Source organism: Saccopteryx bilineata, chromosome 3 (assembly GCF_036850765.1).
Source record: "Saccopteryx bilineata isolate mSacBil1 chromosome 3, mSacBil1_pri_phased_curated, whole genome shotgun sequence".
NCBI classification, from domain to species: domain Eukaryota; kingdom Metazoa; phylum Chordata; class Mammalia; order Chiroptera; family Emballonuridae; genus Saccopteryx; species Saccopteryx bilineata.
The window spans coordinates 188,698,986-188,718,103 of record NC_089492.1 but is presented as its reverse complement, the minus strand read 5'-3'; the positions used below and the strand labels follow the sequence as shown (position 1 = coordinate 188,718,103).

Below are 19,118 nucleotides of genomic sequence, written 5' to 3'. Positions count from 1 at the left end.
GTGGCACATAGACACTCAAATCACATACCATAACTAACACTGGACATTCTTTTGAAATAAAAAAAAAAGTTTATATTCAAACTTGCTGAAAACACAAAGCCGTAACTTCGCATGGAGTTGAATTCTGATCCCACTCTATCTCTTAGCACAGAACAAATTCCTAGGCCAGGGGTCAGGAACCTTTTTGGCTGAGAGAGCCGTGAACACCACATATTTTAAAATATAATTCCATGAGAGCCATACAACGACCTGTGTACCTTTCGCATTATCCAATAAAAATTTGGTGTTGTCCCGGAGGACAGCTGTGATTGGCTCCAGCCACCTGCAACCATGAACATGAACAGTAGGAAATGAATGAATTGTAATACATGAGAATGTTTTATATTTTTAACGTTATTATTTTTTTATTAAAGATTTGTCTGCGAGCCAGATGCAGCAATCAAAAGAGCCACATCTGGCTCACGAGCCATAGGTTCCCGACCCCTGCTCTAGGCCTTTACTGCACTTGACTATTTCCATCAAGGTCACAATTTCTAAACATTTTTATGCAGCTACAAAAGAGGATAAACGTGTGTGTGTGTGTGTGTGTGTGTGTGTGTGTGTGTGTGTGTGTGTAAGTATATAGCCATCCAAATATACATCTGTTGAGGGCTCGGGAGACAGGACAGGAAGGAGTAGCAAAACAAGTGCCTCAAATTCTCCCAACATAGCATAGTGGAAAGAACACTAGATCAGAAACCCAAGATCTGAGTTCCCAATCCTGGCCTCTATCTGTAAGACCTTGGGGAAGACACTCTTACTGGGCTCAGTTTCTTCATCTGTCAAAACAGATTATCCCACAGATGATCCAAAAGGTAATATACTGTATTCGAGTCAAGGATCATTTCTGGCATCACTCAGCTAGAATTTTCTCTTTCTTTTCCCCTGTGACAACTGCTGCTGGTTTTTACACATGAGCACAAGAACTGTGGGACCCCATACTTAGCCACATGGCTCTGCTAGAACTCCTGGGAACATGAGGATAGAGTATCACTTTTCCTCATTCATTCATTCATTCCTCATTCAATCAGATGACACAAAATCACCACTTACATAACATACAAAACAACATGCTAAACACTTTCAGGAGCCAGATATCATTTAAAATGAAAAATTAAATTCATTTTAACAGGTACAGTCCCTACCATAAAAAACTTAATGATACAATGGGCAATATAAAGAATTGATGAAATTTTCAATGACAAAGATCTAGCATTACTAATTAATCACAGTACTGTTCCCACAGAGCCTAGATGGGACCTCAAAATCCTTCTCAATGCAAGCACTCCATCCAGGAATCTGAAAAACTCGTGTTACCAGCAAGGTTATTTCTGCTGCGGAGGTCAGGCATGCTCCTGAGCAGACGCCCAGCTCTCCCACCACCTGTCCTAGCAACCTCCCTCTCCTCGCCCCTCCACAGCACTGGGTATTGCTGAGAAGCAGGTGGCACTGAGAACCTCATCATAACGGCAACATGCTCTCATCAATTCACATTCGCCAACTTTTTAAAAATTTCAAACTCCACACGCACATGCACACGCGCACACACACATACACACAGCTCTCCTCTTCCCCCGAGGCTGCATGCCTAATCCTAGCAGACCATCTGAGAAACAAATGACTTTGTGATAGCATTACAAATTGGTTATACTCCTCTGGAAAGCAATCTGGCAATATGTTTTAGAAGCCATAAAATTGTTCCTACTCTTTGACCTAGTAATGACACATCTGGGACTCTATTATAAGACACTAATTCAATATATGGAAATAGCTACATGCACAAAGATATGCCTCCCCAGGACAATCTATAATTGTCAAAAGTTGGGAGCAATGTACATGTCAACAACAGAGCTAAATAATTAATAGTTTACTATCACAACAGAAGATTATGCAACCATTAAAGTGGTAATGATAGACATAACATAGCAATAAGGCAAAATACAGATATAAAACAACAGGTACAACTATGTAAAAATCATGGAAGAAAAGTTTAAAACCTGGTAATCTTTGTGCTAGGATAGTGAATGGGGGTGTTTTTCTCTTCCTAATTCTTCATTTTTTGTAATATAGTTCTGATGCTTCTATCCTTAAAAAAATAATCTTTTTTAAAAAACGGAATGTAAGCCTTTGATCGTGAAGATAAAAAGGAAAGGGGCCACAGCAGACAACAAACCTGCTCCTTACCCAGGAAGGGAAACAGCAGCATTCCACAGCACATGGAGGACTGGGAGCATGGGCACGAAGCAACTTCACAGAACGGCCGTATACTTGTCAATAATTGCCAAAAATGAGCAGTGCCCATCTGTTAACCCTAGTCAACTCCTTCTTCTATGAGCATCCCGAGGCAGAGAACTCTGGGCACACCACACATGCTGTTAACTTAGTTATCTGTTTAAGTGATTTATATGGGGTCGCACGTAGCAATAAGATTACTTGTTGGTAGTAAATAAGCTCAGATTTTCACATTTATAGCAATGAGAAATGTCTGTGGCAAGAATAGAGACCAGGGGAAGAAAACAGAAACCATTTTGTGCTTCTGGGAAGCAGGAGTCAAAGTAAGGGCAGGGCTGGCTGATCAGGGCTAACTCGGGGCTGATGGATACAGGAGAACAGACAGAGTATTCCATCTTACCATAACACACATTAATCATCAAATGGAAAGTGATTTAAACTTGGCTATATCAATGAGCTGGCCAACACAGGTACCAGCCCTACAAAGAGGGATCTTAAAGAGCTCCGAGCCAGTTTTTTTTTTTTTTTTACTTTATTTATTAACTTTAATGCAGTGACATTGATAAATCAGGGTACATATGTTAAGAGAAAACATCTCTAGATTATGTTGACATTTGATTGTGCTGTATACCCCTCCCCCAAAGTTAAATTGTCTTCTGTCACCTTCTATCTGGTTTTCTTTGTGCCCCTCCCCTCCCCCAACCCCTCTCTCCTACTTCCCCCCCTCCCCCCTCCCCCCACCTTTCCACTCCTGTTGCCATCACATACTTGTTCATGGCTCTGAGTCTCATTTTTATGTCCTTTCTATGTATAGTTTCATATAGTTCTTAGTTTTTTTTTTCTGATTTACTTATTTCACTCCGTATACTGTTATCAAGGTCCATCCATGTTATTGTAAATGATCCGATGTTATCATTTCTTATGGCTGAGTAGTATTCCATAGTATATATGTACCATTGTTTTTTAATCCACTCGTCCTGTGACGGACACTTGGGTTGTTTCCAGATCTTTGCTACTGTGAAGAATGCTGCCATAAACATGGGGGTGCATTTCTCCTTTTGGAGCTGTTCTATGGTGTCCTTGCGGTATATTCCTAAAAGTGGGATAGCTGGGTCAAAAGACAGTTTGATTTTCAGTTTTTAGAGAATCTCCATACCGTTTTCCACAGTGGCTGCACCAGTCTGCATTCCCACCAACAGTGCAGGAGGGTTACCTTTTCTCCACATCCTCGCCAGCACTTACTGTGTGTTGTTTTGTTGATGAGCGCCATTCTGGCTGGTGTGAGGTGATATCTCATTGTGGTATTAATTGGCATTTCTGTAATGATTAGTGATGTTGAGCATGTTTTCATATGCCTATTGGCCATCTGTATGTCCTCTTTGGAAAAGTGTCTATTCATCTCTTTTGCCCATTTTTTAATTGGATTGTTTGTCTTCCTGGTGTTGAGATTTACAAGTTCTTTATAAATTTTGGTTATTAACCCCTTATCAGACGTATTGTCAAATATGTTCTCCCATTGTGTAGTTTGTCTTTTTAATCTGTTCTTGTTGTCTTTAGCTGTGCAAAAGCTTTTTAGTTTGATATAGTCCCATTTGTTTATACTGTCTTTTATTTCACTTCCCCGTAGAGATAAATCAGCAAATATATTGCTCCGAGAGATGTCCGAGAGCTTACTGCCTATGTTTTCTTCTAAGATGCTTATGGTTTCATGGCCTACATTTAAGTCTTTAATCCATTTTGAGTTTATTTTTGTGAGTGGTGTAAGCTGGTGATTTAGTTTCATTTTTTTGCAGGTAGCTGTCCAATTTTCCCAACACCATTTGTTAAAGAGGCTGTCTTTACTCCATTGTATTTCCTTACCTCCTTTGTCAAATATCAGTTGTCCATAGAACTGTGGGTTTATTTCTGGGTTCTCTGTTCTGTTCCTTTAATCTATATGCCTGTTCTTATGCCAGTACCAGGCTGTTTTGAGTACAATGGCCTTGTAGTATACTTTGATATCAGGAAGTGTGATACCTCCCACTTTATTCTTCTTTTTTAAGATTGCTGAGGCTATTCCTGTTCTCTTTTGGTTCCATATAAATTTTTGGAATATGTGGTCTATGTCTTTGAAGTATGTCATTGGTATTTTAATTGGTATTGCATTGAATTTATAGATTGCTTTGGGTAATATAGACATTTTAATGATGTTTATTCTTCCTAACCATGAGCACGGTATATGCTTCCACTTGTTTGTATCTTCCTTGATTTCTTTTATCAATGCTTTGTAATTTTCAGAGTACAAGTCTTTGGTCTCCTTGGTTAAGTTTACTCCTAGGTACTTTATTTTTTTGGTTGTAATTGTGAAGGGGATTGTTTCCTTAATTTCTCTTTCTGACTGTTCATTGTTGGTGTATAAAAATGCCTCTGATTTCTGAGTATTGATTTTATATCTTGCCACTCTGTTGAATTCATTTATAAGGTCCAGTAGTTTTTTTACTGAGAATTTAGGGTTTCTATATACAATATCATATCATCTGCAAATAATGATAGTTTTACTTCTTCTTTTCCCACTTGAATGCCATTTATTTCTTCTTCTTGTCTGATTGCTATGGCTAGGACTTCCAGGACTATGTTAAAGAAGAGTGGTGAAAGGGGACACCCCTGCCTTGTTCCTGATCTTAAGGGTATTGCTTTTAATTTTTGCCCATTGAGTATGTTGCCTGTGGGTTTCTCATAGATGGCTTTTATCATGTTGAGGTATGTTCCCTGTATTCCCACTTTGCTGAGAGTTTTGATCATGAATGGGTGCTGGATTTTATCAAATGTTTTCTCTGCATCTATTGAAATTATAATATGGTTTTTCTCCTTCATTTTGTTTATGTGATGAATCACATTGATTGATTTGCGAATATTGTACCAGCCTTGCCTCCCCAGAATAAATCCCACTTGATCATGGTATATGATTTTTTTCCATATATTGTTGGATCCTGTTTGCTAATATTTTATTGAGGATTTTAGCATCTATATTCATCAGGGATATTGGCCTATAATTTTCTTTCTTTGTGTTGTTTTTGCCTGGTTTGGAATCAGAATTATGCTCGCCTCATAAAAGGAGCTTGGAAGTCTTCCTTCCTCTTGAATTTTTTGAAATAGTTTGAGGAGGATAGGTGTTAGTTCTTCTTTGAGTATTTGGTAGAATTCCGTTGTGAAGCCATTGGGCCCCAGACTTTTCTTTGTTGGGAGTTTTTTGATAACTGTTTCGATCTCATTTGGTGTAATCGGTCTGTTTAGGTTTTCTGATTCTTCCAGATTGATTTTTGGAAGATTGTACGTTTCAAGGAATTTGTCCATTTCATCTAGGTTGTCTAGTTTTTTTGTATACAGTTCTTCATAGTATTCTCTTACAATATTTTGTATTTCTGTTGTGTCAGTTGTTATTTCTCCTCTCTCATTTCTAATTTTATTTATTTGAGTCCTCTCTCTCTTTTTCTTGGTGAGTGTAGTTAAAGGTTCATTGATCTTGTTTACCTTTTCAAAGAACCAGCTCCTAGTTTCATTGATCCTCTGTATTGTTTCTTTAGCCTCTATGTTATTTATTTCTGCTCTGACTTTTATTATTTCCTTCCTTCTACTACTTTTGGGCTTTACTTGCTGTTCTTTTTCTAATTCTTTTAGATGCAGGGTTAAGTTGTTTATTTGAGCTTTTTCTAGCTTCTGAAATTGTGCCTGTAGTGCTATGAACTTCCCTTTCAGTATTGCTTTGCTGTGTCCCATAAATTTTGAGTTGTTGTATGCTCATTGTCATTCGTTTCTAGAAATTTTTTTTATTTCTTCTTTGATCTCATTCTTAATCCATTCATTATTTAACAACCTGCTATTTAGTTTCCATATGTTTGAGAATTTTTGAGCTTTTCTGTTGTGGTTCATTTCTAGTTTCATGTTGTTGTGATCGGAGAAAGTGCTTGATATGATTTCAGTTTTCTTAAATTTGTTGAGAGCACTTTTGTGCCCTAACATGTGGTCTACCCTAGAGAATGTACCATGAGCACTTGAAAAGAATGTATATTCTGCTGCTTTAGGGTGAAAGGTTCTGAAGATATCTATTAAATCCAGTTGATTTAGTGTGTCCAATAAGTCTGCTGTTTCTTTGTTAATTTTCTTTCTTGAGGATCTATCTAGTGATATTTTGGGGTATTGAAATCCCCTACTATTATAGTATTGCTGTTGATCTCACCCTTTAAATCCATCAAAGTCTCCTTTATATATTTGGGTGCTCCTATATTAGGTGCATAGATATTTATAATAGTTATATCTTCCTGTTGGATTACTCCCTTTATCATTCATTATGTAGTGGCCTTCTTTATCTCTTACTATATCCTTTGTTTTAAAGTCCAGTTTTTCTCATATAAGTATTGCTACTCCAGCTTTTTTTTTCATTTCCATTTGCATGAAATGTTTTTTTCCATCCTTTTACCTTCAATCTATGTGTATCTTTTGTTCTAAGGTGTGACTCTTGTAGACAGCATATGTATGGGTCCTGTTTTCTTATCCACACAGCTACCCTATGTCTTTTGATTGGATCATTTAATCCATTTACATTTAAGGTTATTAATGATATGTAGTTGTTTATTGCCATTTTCTTCTTTAAAGGTGTATTCCTTTTTTGCTATATTCTTTTCCCACTTTGATCTGTTTACAAAAGGCCCCTTAACATTTCCTGCAGCATTGGTTTGGTTGTAATGAATTCCTTGAGTTGTTTTTTGTCTGGGAAGCTTTTATTTCTCCTTCGATTTTAAACGATAGCCTTGCTGGATAAAGTAGTCTCGGTTGTAGGTTCTTGTTCTGCATTACTTTGAATATTTCTTGCCATTCCCTTCTGGCCTCAAGTGTTTCTGTTGAGAAGTCGGATGTCATCCTTATGGGAGCTCCTTTGTAGGTGATAACATTTTTTTCTCTTGCAGATTTTAATATTTTCTCTTCATCACTTAGCTTTGGTATTTTAATTATGATGTGTCTTGGTGTAGGTTTCTTTGGGTTTCTCTTTAATGGAGTCCTCTGTGCTTCTTGGACTTGTGAGAGTTTCTCTTGCATTAATTTAGGGAAGTTTTCAGCTATGATATGATTGAACAAAGTCTCTATCCCTTGTTCTTTTTCTTCTTCTTCAGGAACCCCTATGATGCGGATGTTATTTTCTTCATGTTGTCACAGAGCTCTCTAAGGTTTTCCTCTGACTTTTTGAGTCTCTTTTCTCTTTTCTTCTCTGCTTTCATGCCTTCATTCCAGTTGTCCTCTAACTCGCTGATTTGATCCTCAGCTCTATCTATCCTGTTTTTAATTCCTTCCATTGTGGTCTTTATTTCTGATATTGTATTTGTCATCTCTGACTGATTCTTTTTTATACTTGCTATTTCTTTATTTAGGTGTTCATAATGACCATCCATTGTTGTTCTAAGATCCCTAAGCATCCTTACAATCATTATTTTGAACTCCGCATCTGGAAGTTGATTATTTCCATATCACTCAGTTCATCTCCTGAAGGTGTCTCTTGTGGTTTCATTTGGACTGCACTTCTTTGTCTTCTCATTGTGTTTTTGGGTGTTTTATTTGTAGAGTTGGTTGAGTCTAGGTTTGGTGTTGTCTGCCTCCAGTTTTCAGTTGTCGCTCCGAGCCAGTTTTAAATGGCTAGCACTGAGGGAATCCTGAGATTCTCTAATTTGGCACTCTTGTGTTCTCCCCTTTGTCCCTGTAGCCAAGCACCTCTTTATACTGCAGTGTCAACAACCAACAACCAATTCCTGATCTCCCCAACATCTTAATTTCTTTCTTTTATTTTCTTAAGTGAGAGGAGGGGAGATAAAGAGATAGACTCCCATTTGTGTTCCAACCAGGATCCACCCAGCAACCTCTGTCTGGGGCCAATGCTCAAATCAACCAAGCTATCGTCCGTGCCTGAGAATGATGCTTGGACCAACCAAGCTATCCTCAGTGCCAGGGCCAATATTTTAATTTCTGCTCCAAGTCGCTGCCCAAGGAGGCAGCAGAACAAAAAGAAATTCAGAAACAGATTTTTTGTGTTTTTTTACAGAGACAGAGAGAGTCAGAGAGAGGGATAGACAGGGACAGACAGACAGGAACGGAGAGATGAGAAGCATCAATCATTAGTTTTTCGTTGCACATTGCAACACCTTAATTGTTCATTGATTGCTTTCTCATATGTGCCCCTACTACGGGCCTTCAGCAGACCAAGTAACCCCTTGCTCAAGCCAGCGACCTTGGGCTCAAGCTGGTGAGCTTTTGCTCAAACCAGATGAGCCTGTGCTCAAGCTGGCAACCTCGGGGTCTCAAACCTGGGTCCTCTGCATCCCAGTCCGATGCTCCATCTACTGCGCCACCGCCCAGTCAGGCCAGAAACAGGTTTTTAAATCAGACAGCACTGACTTAAAATTCAAATTATGCTAACTTCCTCTGTGCTGATCTTAGGAAAATTAGTTAATCTCTTTAAACCTCAGTTTCATTCTTCATCTATAAAATCTGTACCTATGTCATGAAATCATTATACGGTTTAACTGAAATAATGAATGTAAACCCCAGATGCTTCATAATGTTCAGTAAAAACCTGCGATGTGCGCCCTATTGCTTCTCAGCTACTAGCAGCCTGCCTGTCTCTCTTTCCCCCACTAACCCCGTCCATTAAACTTGAACAGCACAACTCCACTCTCTATTGCAAAACCCTCCTGATCCTGACCAACACCTATACTCAACTTACCTTCCGGAACCACCCCACCACCCAAACCAAGACATTCTTATTTGTTAACCATGACCTGACTCCACTTCCCTACAAATGTAACACCTCAGACACAGAAGACACACAGCAATCCTTTCAAAGCTTGGGCACTGAGGCCATACTGCCTGGGTTCAAGGTCCTGCTATTTCACTTGTTGGTTAATGTAACTTGGGCCAATCTACTCAACCTCTCTGTGCCTCAATCTCCATAACTGTGAAACAGAGATAATAACAGTGCCTGCCTCATAGAATTATTGTGAGGATCAAGTGTAGTAATGAATCTGAGAGCTGCATCTAGCACATAGCAAGCAGGCCCTTTTATTTTGAGTCCCCACGAGAATACTTAGGCCAGAACTACTTCGTTAGCAACCTATGCTACCCATATTATCAGAAAAGCAAACATCTTGGCTACTCTCTGACACTGGAGGAGATTAAGCATAGGATCTCCATAGGAAAGCCTTGATGACCCCAGCATGACCCATAGGCCAGCACTCACACCACATGGGAGCATGGGAGCTCATCAGAAAGGCAGATCCTCAGGCCCCACCCAGCCCCACTGAAATGGAATCTGCATGTCACCACATTTTGTAAGTCCGAGTGACCTGCATTCCTATTAGAACATAGATCTGAGGTGTGAGTTGGTGGGGTGGGGGAAGCAGGAGTGCACCTTGAACTACTGTGTCCCAGGGCCAACATGGGGCAGAGGTGCCCCTAGGAAAAGAGTACTACAATCCAAAGAGGCAGTGTGCCATGATGTGAGAAAACTGTCACCCTGGCATCTGGAAGTACCTAGGAGGAAGAAGGTGTGACTGATCCTGAGAGGGTGAGCCCAGGTCCTACCCAGCTTCGGTTCTCAACCTCTAGAGAATGCATGACACAGAGGAGGAGCTTCACTGCAATCCTCTGACACTATTTTTACCTTCGTGTAAAAGTTATCCCCTTTTTCAATAAAAATGGAATTTTGAGTTTTACAAAAAATGCAGTTGTTTTGTGGTTCTATTAGAGGACGCCCCTCTCCACCCTACCATAATGTATTTGATTCTATGCTTCCTATGGGAAGCCGACACACATGATCATTGATACAAAGGAAGCACTTCTGAGTTGTTTCTCCCAGTAAAGATGTTGGCCTTGACATACAGTACCCAGAAGGTGGGGTGGGGTGGGGTGGGGTGGAGTCCGATGGTGTGCAGGCAGTAAGAGGAACTGGCAAAACGTCCTCTACAAAATAATGGGCTACGTTTTCCAAGAGAATTTGCTGATACCTCATTCTCTTTTTCATTTCAAACATCCATCATGTTAAAACTAGAGTAAGGTGACAAAAAATTAAGTGCCCCATTTCTCTACTAACCCCTGGCCTTCTCCTAGAAACAGGTGTAACTAATCAGCTCCTGGAGGTCAACACCAGGGAACAATGAGAGGGAAGAAGGGAAAACAAATGAGGGTAGAAACTAGAAAAATTGTACCAACTGATCCATGAACCCCCTAAAATCCTTCCTGAGGAGCACAGCCTTCCTTTTCTAAGACATCAGAAATGACTAAATGCCCTTACCTTTCATCAAAGCAATCTGTCCCTCTCATCCAACAGTGCTCTTGCTCTACCTCTCACTCCTAGACACACCTGTCACCAAGGTAATTAACAAAGGGGAGAAAATGCATAAATGTGAAGAGAGCTATCTTCCCAGTCCAGTCCCCATACTATTATGAAATTATCTAAATGTGAATGCCAGATCAAACCCAAATGAGCCTGTCTATGAAAACACCAGGAGGATCAATGGCAGATGGCCCTAGGAGAATTCCCTCTACCTCACTCAGAATCAGTAGCTATGTATGCATATAAGCGGGCATAACATTGATACACATAGTACACATATGCCCACACATATACAAGGATGTATTTCTCTGCTCAGCCTATGTATGAAAACGTTTGGAGTGGGGAAGGAAGTCTTTGTCCTCCACTAATAGAGTACACAATCATTTTCTGCCCTTAAGTCTCTAAAAAGATACACAGCAGGAAAGCCACCAGAGATCATACCTCCTTTCTGCAACTGCTGACAGAGTGCTCATAAATAGCACACACATATTCCCTGCTTTTTGAAAAGTTCACATTAAAAAAAAGGAAGTTTATGATATGCTCTTTTGTTCCTGTGAAAGACCTTCATTAGTATCTTTTCACAAACCAACAGAAATTCAAAGAAAATAAATGTAATTGGGATGTAACATACAGCACAAGGAATATAGTCAATAATACTATAATAGCATTGTATGGTGACAGGCAGTAACTAGACTTATCATTCCACAATGTATATAAATATGCAATCACTATGAGGTAAACCTGAATAGGTGTAAACATCTTTCAGTGTCTGAGACGTTATGGAGGCAGTGTGTGCCTGAGCAGCAAGTCAAACCTTCTAGCTCCGTCCCCAGGAATTCCACTCAGCATCTTTGCATCAGGACATGGCTCTGAACTATCTGTAACCATCTGTGCCCTATTTCAGTTCATTATGTGTATCCAATGGCAAAATGTGTCCTAAAAAATCAGAAAAACCTGCCCTGGCTGGTTGGTTCATTGGTAGAGTATCAGCCTAACATGTAGATAGATGTCCTGGGTTTGATTCCTGGTCAGGGCACACAGGAGAAGCACCGATCTTCTTCTCCCCCTTCCTCCTCTCCTTTCTCTCTATCTCTCTTTACCCCTCCCACAGCCAAGGCTCTATTGGGGCAAAAGTTGGCCCAGGCGCTGAGGATGGCTCCATGGCCTCTGCCTCAGGCTCTAGAATGGCTCCAGTTGCAATGGAGCAACACTCCAGAGGGGCTGAGCACCGCCCCCTAGCAGGATTTCCGGGTGGATCCTGGTCGGGCGCATGCAGGAGTCTGTCTCTCTGCTTCCCCACTTCTCACTTCAGAAAAATACAGAAAAAAAAATCAGAAAAGCCTGAGAGAACTCATGAAAGTGTTACACTTAGCATAAAACTGAAAATAACTAGGCATTTTTGGTATGACTTGGTAGGTTATTTTCAGTGTGGAAACACTCACAACTTTTCCATATAAATCAATGGTAATTGTTTCTTTGCTTTACACCATTTGGGCATAAGAAAGGCTTCACAGAACACCCCACTTTCAGATAAGAGGATCGTGGTGGGAGAGGGGGGGCAGGGACTGTTACTACAAACAAGGACAAAGTTTTAAATTTTTACATCTAAATACTGATTTTAAAAATTAAATCAAAGCAAGGATAACATTTGTTTACCCAAACTCCAAATCTCATCTATAAACTTTGATGAACTTTAAACCAAATAATCTTAAAGCCATAGTCCAACAAAGAGAGGACAATGCCAGTCAGACAGATAATTGTCTTATTAATAAACTCCCACAGGGCCCAGGAGAGGCTAAGACAATTCAGTCCTCAAAACTAAAGAACCCTGGATTGACAATGTAGTTTACTCAAAGACACAGCCAGCCCTTGCTAGGTGGCTCACTTGGTTAGAGCATAGACCCAAGGTTGCATCAGGGTTGCAAATTGGATCTCCACTTGGGGCACATGCAGAAATCAACCAATGGATACGTGCATGGGTGGAACAGAGGATCAATGTTTCTCTCTCTCTCTCTCTCTCTTTCTTTCTCTATGCCCCTCCTTCTCACTCTCTAAAATCAATAAATAAAAATTTCTTAAGAAAAGATGGCCTGACCTATGGTGGTGTGGTAGATAAAGCGTTGACCTAGAACACTGAGGTTGCCAGTTAGAAACCTCAAACTTGCCTGGTCAATGCATATATGGGAGTTGATGTTTCCTGCTCCTCCACCCATCTCTCTCCTCTCTAAAATGAATAAATAACATTAAAAAAAAAAGATATAGTCAGATATCCCAAAGTAATCATTTGGCCAAGTGTTTAAATGATGCACAGCATGGCAAGAACTAGAGGCAGCAAGGGTACAAACAAAAAGCCTTCAGGAATTGCAGAAATGGCAGCTCAAATGCCATCAGACTTCAATTTATAAATGAATCTGCCATTAGAACTCAGAAACTTGGCCCTGGCTGGTTTGTTCAGTGATAGAGCATCAGCAGGCATGTGGATGTCCCAGGTTCGATTCCTAGTCAGGGCACACAGAAGTGCCCATCTGCTTTTCCACCCCTCCTCCTCTCTTATCTCTCTTTTTCTCTTTCTCCACTCCCCCCCCCCCTCACACATACACACAAGCCAGGACTCGATTGGAATGAGTTGGCCCAGGGTGCTGAGGATGGTTCCATGGCCTCCATCTCAGGCAGTAAAAAATGTCTCTGGTTGAAACGGAGCAAGGGCCCCCTAGTGGGCTTGCTGGGTGGATAAGTCAGTCTCTGCCTCCTAGCCTCTCACTAAAATAAAAAAATAAAATATTTAAAAAGAACTCAGAAACTTATCTGGAGCTTGCACAGAAACTTAGGAGAACAAATAGTTATCCTGCCTCTATATCTAAACTCTTCAATGTTCACCATTAAAACCATCCATTTAAATCTGGCTTTAGATAGTTTTGCTAGCTTTTATTTGAAACTCTGGCAGGAAGAGATAGTAAATGTATTTAAAACGTCACAAGAATCAATATGGATTTCTTCAAAACATTTAAAAGCAAAATTTTACCCCCCAAAATTAAAGGGAAATCAAACATATTGCATACATTTTAAAGATATTTTAAATAACAGAACAGTTTAAAGCATAAATTTAGAGAAGCAGGAAAAAATACATAAATCTATTCAAAAACTATTTTTCTATAAAAATATGGCATTTTTTAAAAGAGCAATTTTAACAACAGAAAAAAAGAAAAGGGAGAAAAGCCAACCTCTAAATCTAAGACAACATGAACTCTGAGGGCAGGCTGCCTGGGTTTGAATCCAGGCTCTGACACTATATTTGAAATAGTGCCCTTAACACATCTCTATGCCTCATCTTAACTGTATATCAAAGATTCTGGAGTCAGACTGTAGGGTTCAAATTCAGAGCTGCACATGTTAGCTAGGTTAGCTCATTTAACCACTCTATATCTCTTCCTCCTCTGCAACATGTAAATAAGAACAGTACCTACCTTCTACTTGGAGAAATTGGAATCCTGGTGCACTGCTGTTGGAAATGTAAAATGGTACAGTCACTGTAGAAAACAGTGTGGCAGTTCCTAAATATATTAAACACAGAATTACCATATGATATAGGAATTCCATTTCTGGGTATATACACAAAGGAACTGAAATCAGGAACTCAAGCATATCTATACACCCCTGTTCATCTCAACAAATGTATTCCCAATTGCCAAAATGAGGACACAACCAGTGTCCATTTACATATAAATAGATAAAACATGCTATATGCATATAACAGAATATTATTCAGCTTAATAGGGATGACAACTCAAACACATGTTACAACATGAATGAACTCTGAGGACATTATTCCAGTGAAATAAGCCAGTCTTAAAAGGACAACTGTATGATTCCACTTACATGGGGTACTTAGAGTAGTCAGATTCAAAGATGGAAAGTGGAATGGAGCTTGCAGGGGACAGTGGGAGGAAGAAATGAGGAATTCGTTTTAATGAGTGCAGAGTTTTAATTGGGGAAAATGAAAAAGTTCTGAGATGGATGGTGGTGATACTTTACAAAATAAAGTGAAAGTACTTAATGTCACTGCACTACGCATGTAAAAATGATTAAGAGAGTAGTTTTTGTCTTGTACACTTTACCACAATAAAATAAAAAAAATAAGAAAGAATAGTCCCTACCTCCTACATTGTTGTAAGGACTAAGTATGTTACGTGTTTAGAGAGTGCCCAGCAGAGAGTAAGCTCTCCATAAAAATTAGCTACAATCTTATTTTACTGCCTGTGTGGCTCCCTCCTTTGTAACATCTATGCTATGATTAGATTCTGACCCTCCCTCTCAGAGCAATATTCCTTGTGCAATGAGATAGTTCCAGCCTTGGGCTTCCTTCTAATATACTGCTCACAAAAATTAGGGGATATTTTATCACTTCATATTCATTTTGAAATATCCCCTAATTTTTGTGAGCAGTATATTAGATCATTTTGACAGTAGTATGGAGAGCTGCTCAGAGCCACATGTGTTGATTGGTGACAGAGAACTGCATTTGTGCACTACTGTGGAAATCTTAGTGAGAAATTATCAAGGCCTGAACTGGCTGCAGGGGGAGATGAAGCAGGAGGCACAGATCCTATAGATTTGGAATTTAGAAGTAGTAGGGCCTGGAAGCTGGTTGAATATGAAGAATGAGAAGGATGCCTTCCACTTTTCTGGATTGAATAATTAGGTGGTAGCAGCATTCACCTATATAGTGAATGTATAAAGTAGTATTAGCTTCTGGATATGTTGAGTTTAAGGTGCCTAAGAAACAACAAAGTAGAGACAGGAGTTAGAAATACAGAGATTTGCAAGACCATGGCATGTAATTGACAACTGCAGTCAATTATGTTCACAAATCGTTGGGACCAAGGAAGGGTAAGTAGGAAAGGGAGAAGAGAACAGGGCCAAAGATGCAGCTCTGGGGTCACTGATCCATCAGGGATGACTGGAGGATGTGGGTCTTGAAGGAGACTACGTAAGATGTTCAGAGAGGTGGGAGGAAGGCCAGAAGTGAGGACATAAAAACTGAGGGAAGGCCGTGGCCGGTTGGCTCAGTGGTAGAGTGTAAGCCCTGCATGTGGAAGTCTCAGGTTCAATGCCCGGCCAGAGCACACAGGAAAGGCACCCATCTGCTTCTCCACCCTTCCCCCTCTCCTTCCTCTCTATCTCTCTCTTCCCCTCCCACAGCCAAGGCTCCATTGGAGCAACATTGGCCCGGGCACTGAGGATAGCTCCATGGCCTCAGCCTCAGGCGCTAGAATGGCTCCAGTTGCTGAGGAGCAACGCCCCAGATGGGCTGAGCATCGCCCCCTGGTGGGCATGCCAGATGGATCCTAGTCGGGCACATGCAAGAGTCTGTCTGTCTGCCTCCCCCCATCTCTCACTTCAGAAAAATACCAAAAAAAAAAACCAAAACAAAAACTGAGGGAAGACAGTTTCGAAGACGATGTGACCAATAGTGTCCAATGTATTTTTCGATGGCTTTAGGTGACCCCACCAGGGTCACGACCCACAGGTTGAGAACCACTGGTTTAGAGCCAATTTTGACCACAGAAAAATGACTGTGAAGGCTGAAGGTCAAGAGTATGATAGATTGGGTGATTAGAGTTCCTTTTAAAACAAATTAGCGGTGGCAGGTTTCCCAGTGGCAAAAGTGTTGCAAAGAAATACCGTATTTTTCCCTCAATAAGATGCACTTTCTCCCCCCCCAAAAGTGGAGGGGAAAATGCCCATGCATTTTATGGAGCGAAAAATACAGTATTTTATTAAATATTTTAAAACACCATTTGGGGCCCTGGCCGGTTGGCTCAGTGGTAGAGCGTCGGCCTGGCATGCGGAGGTCCCGGGTTCGATTCCCGGCCAGGGCACACAGGAGAAGCGCCCATCTGCTTCTCCACCCCTCCCCCTTTCCTTCCTCTCTGTCTCTCTCTTCCCCTCCCGCAGCCGAGGCTCCATTGGAGCAAAGATGGCCCGGGCGCTGGGGATGGCTCCTTGGCCTCTGTCCCAGGCGCTAGTGGCTCTGGTCGTGACAGAGAGACCCCCCAGAGGGGCAGAGCATCACCCCCTGGTGGGCAGAGCGTTGCCCCCTGGTGGGCATGCCGGTGGGTTCCGGTCGGGCGCATACGGGAGTCTGTCTGACTGTCTCTCCCTGTTTCCAGCTTCAGAAAAATACAAAAAAAAAAAAAAAAAAACACCATTTGGTTCAGAATATTTTTTTTTATTTTCCTCCTTAAAACCCTAGGTGTGTCTTATGGTCAGGTGTGTCTTATGAAGCGAAAAATACGGTAAATCTCATCAGCATATAAAACTTCTCAGATCATCAAAAAAAGTGTTTGATGTGTAAAATACAAATGCACATGCACAGGAATGATCTGCATAAGGATTTCTGTTTGTGATATTTTACAATGTAGTGTCTAGCCTGAATTTTCTGAAAAATAATATGTAGGCACTAGTATGTTTTTAATTTTTAAATTAGGTACTGGTACACTAAATGTTAAGTGCAGTTATCATTCAATTTATCTACTTTCTGTATTTGTCCTTGTATTTGGGGACTTCTGGATAATTGGATTTACAGTAGGAATTTGTTTTGGGATCCTCAGCTTTTTTTATGACGAAGCAAAGGAGATAGAAGGGGCAGGATCAAGCAAGGATCAGTGCTTAGAAAAGGAAGGGGGGAATAAGAGACAGAGAATGACTAAGGATATGTTGTGTGTTTGGGGGATCTGCTGTGTGAGGCAGTAGAATGAACTGGTAGTCTGTAGAGAACTAGCATTTCTCAGGAACATAATACAGTGGTCCCTCGTCTATCGTGGGGGTCAGGTTCCAGAACCCCCTGCAATAAGCGAAAATTCTCAAAGTAGCAACCTTATATTTCTTTTATTATTTATATATGTTTTAAGGCTTTATAAACCCTCCCAATAGTCTTATAAACCTTTCCCACACTGTTATTAACCTTTCACACATATATTTTGCTTATTTTACTGCAAAAGTAATTAAAATAATAAATATATAAAAATACCTATATACCACAAAATCCCGCAATATAGCAAAAAATCCATGATACAAAATTAGACATGTACAATTTAATACTCCATGTTACAGTGAGACCATGAAAAGTGAATCGCAACATGGCAAGGGACGACTGTGCATGTTGGACACCAAGCTATGTGTTTTCATGTGTGTATATCCTTCCAAAATCTTGTCAAGGTAGATATAGAAATTATTTGTAGTTTCAAAGGGAAAATTTAAAGGAAGGTAAGAAGGCATCAAAAAAGAACTTCTGAAGGTAAAGAAATCTCGTGATGATGATGATTGTTAGAGATGAGTATTACTTAAATGGTAGCTGTTGTGGTATCTTTATTCTCATTTTGGGGGCTATGGAAGGTAGAGTCAGAAAGGTTAAAGTTGGTTATTAAGTCAGGTACATCGAGGCTAGTTGAGCTTACTACTTTTGTGTGTGCTTGGAAATTTTTATGATAAAAGTTTTTTTTATGACAAAGCAAAGAAGTAAAATAGTCTTGGTTGTAATAAAAAGTTAAATATACTATAAATAAGTTTTATAAGGTCATACTTCTTAAAATTCGTCAGAAAAATTTAAAATCTTCTATCTTCATAACTTATTTCCTGACTATCTAACCTACCTCATGATTCATCATCATCTACCTCCCTATACACATAACCAGGCAGAAGCACATGTACATGCAAACATAGCTCCCACTCTCTTTGCTTGGTTAACTCCTGCTCATCCTCACAACCCCCCGAGAAAACCTTCTCCGACTCAACTTGCGTATATTCAGTAACTCCATTCTGCTCCCAAAGTGCTGAGTACTTATCAGAGCTCTGATCACACAACTGGTGTGTGTATCTAACACTGATCATTCATGTTACAGATTTTATGTTATATTTGTTCACGTGTGTGTCTCTCCCACTAGAATATTCACTATTTGGAGGGAAAAATGTAACTTGTTCTACAGTACATGTACAACTATCACATATTTGCAAAATTAACAAATAATATTCATAAGAAAGGTTTATTTGTGAACAAATATATATACGTTATAATTCCAAAAATGAAAATGATAGACAAATCTCTGACTAAGTATCAGCATCAGAGAGAAGAAATGTTATGTTTCTTTTATTTATTTTTTATTAAGTGAGGCAGAGATAGACTCCTGCATGCACTCCAACTGGGACCCATCCAGAAAGCCCCCTCCTGAGCGATGCTCTGCCAATCAAGCGACACTGCTCCGTTGCTCAGCAACCAAGTTATTTTAGCATCTGAGGTGAGTCTATGGAGCCATCCTCAGTGCCCAGGGCCAACTTGCTTGAACCACTGGAGCCATGGCTGCGGGAGAGGAAGAGAGGAGGAGTGGCGAGGCAGATGATCGCTTCTCCTGTGTGCCCTGACTGGGAATCAAACCCGGGACTTCCAAATGCTGGGGTGATGCTCTACTGGTGAGCCAACTGGCCAGGGCCAAAA

General features: G+C 40.3%; 1 protein-coding gene across 6 annotated transcripts in view; it reads right to left on the bottom strand.

Annotated features, from left to right (window-relative positions):
- The window catches only part of FARS2 (phenylalanyl-tRNA synthetase 2, mitochondrial), a 672,513-nt gene that overhangs the window by 589,799 nt on the left and 63,596 nt on the right, over nucleotides 1-19,118 (bottom strand). For 3 of the 6 annotated variants that reach the window (XM_066268413.1, XM_066268414.1, XM_066268415.1), the window contains exon 2: nucleotides 14,092-14,178. The exons of the other annotated variants lie outside the window; for them this stretch is intronic. The gene's annotated coding sequence lies outside the window, so the exon portion shown is untranslated. The remainder of the gene's footprint in view (nucleotides 1-14,091; nucleotides 14,179-19,118) is intronic. 6 annotated transcript variants of the gene reach the window in all.